The sequence below is a fragment of the Lolium perenne genome, chromosome 4 (assembly GCF_019359855.2).
Source record: "Lolium perenne isolate Kyuss_39 chromosome 4, Kyuss_2.0, whole genome shotgun sequence".
In the NCBI taxonomy this organism is placed as follows: domain Eukaryota; kingdom Viridiplantae; phylum Streptophyta; class Magnoliopsida; order Poales; family Poaceae; genus Lolium; species Lolium perenne.
In genome coordinates, this window is record NC_067247.2 from 54,977,612 (window position 1) to 54,983,611 (window position 6,000).

Below are 6,000 nucleotides of genomic sequence, written 5' to 3' on the forward strand. Positions count from 1 at the left end.
CTTCCAACGTAGCAGCCGGCGGATCGGCCGCCGCCCCCGTCCGTGCCCCTGTCCCTGCTTCCAACGTAGCAGCCGGCGGATCGGCCGCCGCCCCGTCCAGCCCTGTCGCTGCTTCCAACGTAGCAGCCGGCGCATCGGCCGCCGCCACCGTCGATCCCCGTCGCTTGGGACCCGTACGAACCAAAGGTAATACGACGCGCCGGAGAACCCCTACGACACCAGCATCGTCGACAACGAGCCGAAGGTAACCCTTTGTTCCCTTGATCTTATCTCATTTCAATTATTTTGTGTTAGATCTAGCGTTATTACGGTTAAATCATTCCTAGTTCAATCCTTTTGTGTTAGATCTTGTGTTATTACTGTTCGTCTGTTCCTAGTTCGATCCTTTTGTGTTAGATCTTGCGTTATTAGTGTTTGTGATTTGCTTTTGTTTAAGATTTGTGCCGATGATGATGAATATTTGGGCATAAATTGATTCAGGGTTTGGTCAGTAAACAATTGGTGTGTACAAATTTGTTGTGCATGATCTTTGGTTTGCTGACTCAAATCCTGGATATAAGTGTGTCCAATGTAACTGAGGCTACCTCTTTTTTTTCGAGCCCATATTATCATGCATGATTTTTTGTTCACTCTCTGTTCCATCATCGTTGCAATTGACTCCGTTTTTTGCACGATCTTTGGTGCTACGTGACAGTGCGAGCAGCAACGTCGGCAATGACGACGAGTCCTTCCACACCAAGACTCGTCACGTCCTCGGGAGGCTGCGATCCGGCCATTACGATGGCCCCTTTGCTCGAGGCATTTACAAGTGCCCCTTCTGCAACAGGAAGCTCCGCGCCACCGACTTCAACTCCCTGGTGAACCATGCTGAATCCATTGGCAGATGTGGCACTAGAGTTGGAAGGACCGTGAACGTGCATGCGTACATGGCCAAACACAAAGCACTTGGGATTCACCTGCGCAACCTCCAAGCGAGTCACACGCGCTACCTGGAGGCGTTGAACGTGCCTACTGCACTCTCTGTATGTGACTGCTCTATCTGTAGAGCAGCTTAAATTCATGTAAAATGTAGCTTATGTTGGATCTATCGGTACTACTTTTGGATCTGTCCTGAATATATCTATGCTATGTTGGTTGCTGTATGCAGCTTATCCTATATTTTCTCTCTGGATTTGTGCCCTAGATTTCCTACCTGATTGGGTAAAAACGAAGGCATAAAGAAATGAATGGCGTTAAAAAACAGAAGGACAAGCTGCTCTAGATTTGCTACCAATTTGAGCTATCAAATATGAATGAGATCGAGCGAGAGAGAGGAAAAAGGTACATTGAAAACTGCTAATCTGGGCGAAAGAGACAGAAACCACTCGTGCTCCCATCCCGGACCCACACGGCTCCACACGCTACGGCCCCACAAACATGGTCTCGTCCTGTCCCACGCGGTCCCTTCCTACCAGCCCCACACGACGCGGTCCCACACGACGCGACCCCACAAACGACACGACCCCACTCGTCAGCACGGAACGGTCAACTTAACGGATTCCTTCCGTCCGAGCTCCTTCTGCGGGTTCAGACAAGGGCTTGGGGAAAACTGAGGAAAAACTAAGGAGCTGGGGAAAACTGAGTACAACTAAGGACCCGAGGGCATGAAAATAGAAATCCCTAAAATATAAGCCAAAAATCATTTGGTAAACAAAATCCAATAAAAGAAACATTTACCGTTCTGAGAGGATGACATGCGGGACCCATGAGGCAATAGCATCCTCAACGATTCCAAGGCGGCAGGGGATCAAAGGAAAAAAAGGAAATATCCAGAAATTCATTAGGGGTTCAAAATAAATCCATCAAAGGAAACTTTTATTGTTCACAGAGGATGACATGTGGGACCGACCTGCCAACAGCGTCCTCATCGTTTCAAAGGGGGCAGGAGATCAAAAGAAAAAGGCAAATAGCCAGAAATTAGGGGTAAAAAATAACTCCAAGAAAGGAAACTTTTATTGTTCGTAGAGGATGACATGCGGGACCCACGAGCTAGCAGCTTACTCAACATTTCAAAGGTGGCATGAGATCGAAAGAAAAAGGCAAGTGGCAAAATATCAGGAGCCAAAGATAATCCAAGAAAAGAAACTTTATTGTACATAGAGGATGATATGCGGGTCCCAATTAGCAGCAGCGGTCTCAACGTTTCAAATGCGGCTTGAGATCAAAAGAAAAGAAAGTTGATTGTACATAGAGGATGACATGCGGGTCCCATGAGTCAGCAGCTTACTCAACGTTTCCAAGGCGGCAGGGGATCAAAAGGAAAAGGAAATAGCCAAAAATCAGAGGGTGAAAAAAAACCCAAGAAAATAAACTTTTATAGCACATAGAGGATGACATGCGGGTCCCATGAGCTAGCAGGTTCCTCAACGTTTCAAACGTGGCATGAGATCGAAAGAAAAAGGCAAGTGACCAAATATCAGGAGCCAAAAATAATTCAAGAAAAGAAACTTGAGTGTACATAGAGGATGACATGCGGGTCCCATTTAGTAGCAGCGGTATCACCGTTTGAGAGGCTACACGGGATCGAAAGAAAAAGGCAATTGACCAAATATCAGGAGCCAAAAATAATCCAAGAAAATAAATTTTATTGTACATAGAGGATGACATGCGGGTCCCATTTTGCAGCAGCGGTCTCAACGTTTCCAAGGCGGCACAGGACCAAAAGAAAAATGAAGTAGCCAGAAATCAGGGGGTGAAAAAAATCGAAGAAGAAAGATTTCAATTGGGCTGCATCTGGACATCTGGGCCTTCGAACTATCCTACTTGGCCTTTTGACTCGAACAATTTCAGCCCACTCCAAAACAGAAAAGTTCGGATTTTTCTAAAAAAACAGGAAAGTCCTATGCTTCGCAAAAACAAAAAAACAAGGAGATTCAACATATAAGTTTGTTTATGTAAAAATAAAGATTTAATTTATCCGTTTGAAATAGCTCAGAGCGCAATACACTGTTTATTGTCTGCAAAATAATCAAGATATCACATGTTTCTTGTACGGGGAGACTGACATTGGGGACCCATGAGCCAGCAGCGTCGTCAACGTTTTAAAGGCGGCAGGGGATGGAAAGAAAAAATAAACCAAAAATATGTTGGTAAAAAATCCTAGAAAAGAAACATTTCGTTCTAAGAGGATGACATGCGGGACCCATGAGGCAGCAGCATCCTCAGCGTTTATTGTTCATAGAGGCTGACATGTGGGACCCGTGAGCCAGCAGCGTCCTCAACGTTTTAAAGGCGGCAGGAGATCGAAATAAAATATAAGCCAAAAATCATTTGGTAAACAAAATCCAATAAAAGAAACATTTACCGTTCTGAGAGGATGACATGCGGGACCCATGAGGCAGCAGCATCCTCAACGATTCCAAGGCGGCAGGGGATCAAAGGAAAAAAAAGGAAATATCCAGAAATTAATTAGGGGTTCAAAATAAATCCATCAAAGGAAAATTTTATTGTTCACAGAGGATGACATGTGGGACCGACCTGCCAACAGCGTCCTCATCGTTTCAAAGGGGGCAGGAGATCAAAAGAAAAAGGCAAATAGCCATAAATTAGGGGTCAAAAATAACTCCAAGAAAGGAAACTTTTATTGTTCGTAGAGGATGACATGCGGGACCCATGAGCCAGCAGCTTACTCAACATTTCAAAGGCGGCATGAGATCGAAAGAAAAAGGCAAGTGGCAAAATATCAGGAGCCAAAGATAATCCAAGAAAAGAAACTTTATTGTACATAGAGGATGACATGCGGGTCCCAATTAGCAGCAGCGGTCTCAACATTTCAAATGCGGCTTGAGATCAAAAGAAAAAGAAAGTTGATTGTACATAGAGGAAGACATGCGCGTCCCATGAGTCAGCAGCTTACTCAACGTTTCCAAGGCGGCAGGGGATCAAAAGGAAAAGGAAATAGCCAAAAATCAGATGGTGAAAAAAAACCCAAGAAAATAAACTTTTATAGCACATAGAGGATGACATGCGGGTCCCATGAGCCAGCAGGTTCCTCAACGTTTCAAACGTGGCATGAGATCGAAAGAAAAAGGCAAGTGACCAAATATCAGGAGCCAAAAATAATTCAAGAAAAGAAACTTGAGTGTACATAGAGGATGACATGCGGGTCCCATTTAGCAGCAGCGGTATCACCGTTTGAGAGGCTGCACGGGATCGAAAGAAAAAGGCAAGTGACCAAATATCAGGAGCCAAAAATAATCGAAGAAAAGAAATTTTATTGTACATAGAGGATGACATGCGGGTACCATGAGCCTGCAGGGTCCTCAACGTGGCATGAGATCGAAAGAAAAATGCAAGTGACCAAATATCAGGAGCCAAAAATAATTCAAGAAAAGAAACTTGATTGTACATAGAGGATGACATGCGGGTCCCATTTAGCAGCAGCGGTATCACCGTTTGAGAGGCTGCACGGGATAGAAAGAAAAAGGCAAGTGACCAAATATGAGGTTCCAAAAAAAATCCTAGAAAAGAAAGTTTTATAGTACATAGAGGATGACATGCGGGTCCCATTTAGCAGCAGCGGTCTCACCGTTTGAGAGGCGGCAGGGGATCGAAAGAAAAAGGTAAGTGACCAAATATGAGGTACCAAAAAAATCCAAGAAAAGAAAGTTTTATAGTACATAGAGGATGACATGCGGGTCCCATTTAGCAGCAGCGGTATCACCGTTTGAGAGGCGGCAGGGGATCGAAAGAAAAAGGCTAGTGACCAAATTTGAGGTGCCAAAAAAAACTCCAAGAATAGAAAGTTGATTGCTCATAGACGATGACATGCGGATCCCAATTAGCAGCAGCGGTGTCAACGTTTCCAAGGCGGCAAGGGATCAAAAGAAAAAGGAAGTAGCCAGAAATCAGGGGGTCAAAAAAAATCCAAGAATAGAAATTTTTTGGTTCATAGAGGATGACATGCGGGACCCATGATCCTGCATCGTAAACGGCTCGATCGGAGAGCGTTGAACGAGATGGCGCGATCGAGAAAAAAAACAATGCCAGAGAGGCTGCCATCTGGGCCCTACATCCCTCGGCGGTGCGGATTTGCGTTGACTCGGCCGGCGAACCCGAGAATTCGAGATGCACCACGTCCCGGGCCACCATACGCAACGTTTTGGCCGTTTTCGTCGGGCTAGGTGGCCTCAAAAACGAGAAAAAAAACGTTTTGACATGCACAACGGACAGACCCAAAATCGTCGGCCATGGTACACCAGCAACCACGGCGCGACTTCAACTTCGTCGGCCATGGCAACTTTTCTTGTAGTGTCACTTGATAGATGCGAAGCATGTCTAATGGGAAAAATGACTAAGACTCCATTTTCTGGTATGATGGAGCGAGCTACTGACTTATTGGAAATCATACATACCGATGTGTGCGGACCAATGAGCGTAGCATCGCGCGGTGGTTATCGTTATGTTCTAACCTTCACAGATGATCTGAGTAGATATGGGTATATCTATTTCATGAAACATAAATCCAAAATTTCAGAGAAGTTTAAGGAATTCCAAAGTGAAGTAGAAAATCAACGTAACAAGAAGATTAAATTTCTACGATCTGATCGTGGAGGTGAATATCTGAGTTATGAGTTTGGCATGCATTTAAAGAAATGCGGAATACTTTCACAATTGACACCGCCGGGAACACCACAACGAACCGGTGTGTCCGAACGTCGTAATCGAACTCTCTTAGATATGGTTCGTTCTATGATGTCTCTTACTGATTTGCCGTTATCATTTTGGAGTTATGCATTAGAGACAGCCGCATTCACTTTAAATAGAGCACCATCAAAATCCGTAGAAACGACACCGTATGAATTATGGTTTAATAAGAAACCTAAGCTGTCGTTCCTTAAAGTTTGGGGTTGCGAAGACTATGTAAAGAAGTTACAACCGGACAAGCTAGAACCCAAAGCGGAGAAATGCGTCTTCATAGGATACCCTAAGGAAACTATAGGGTACACTTTCTATCACAAA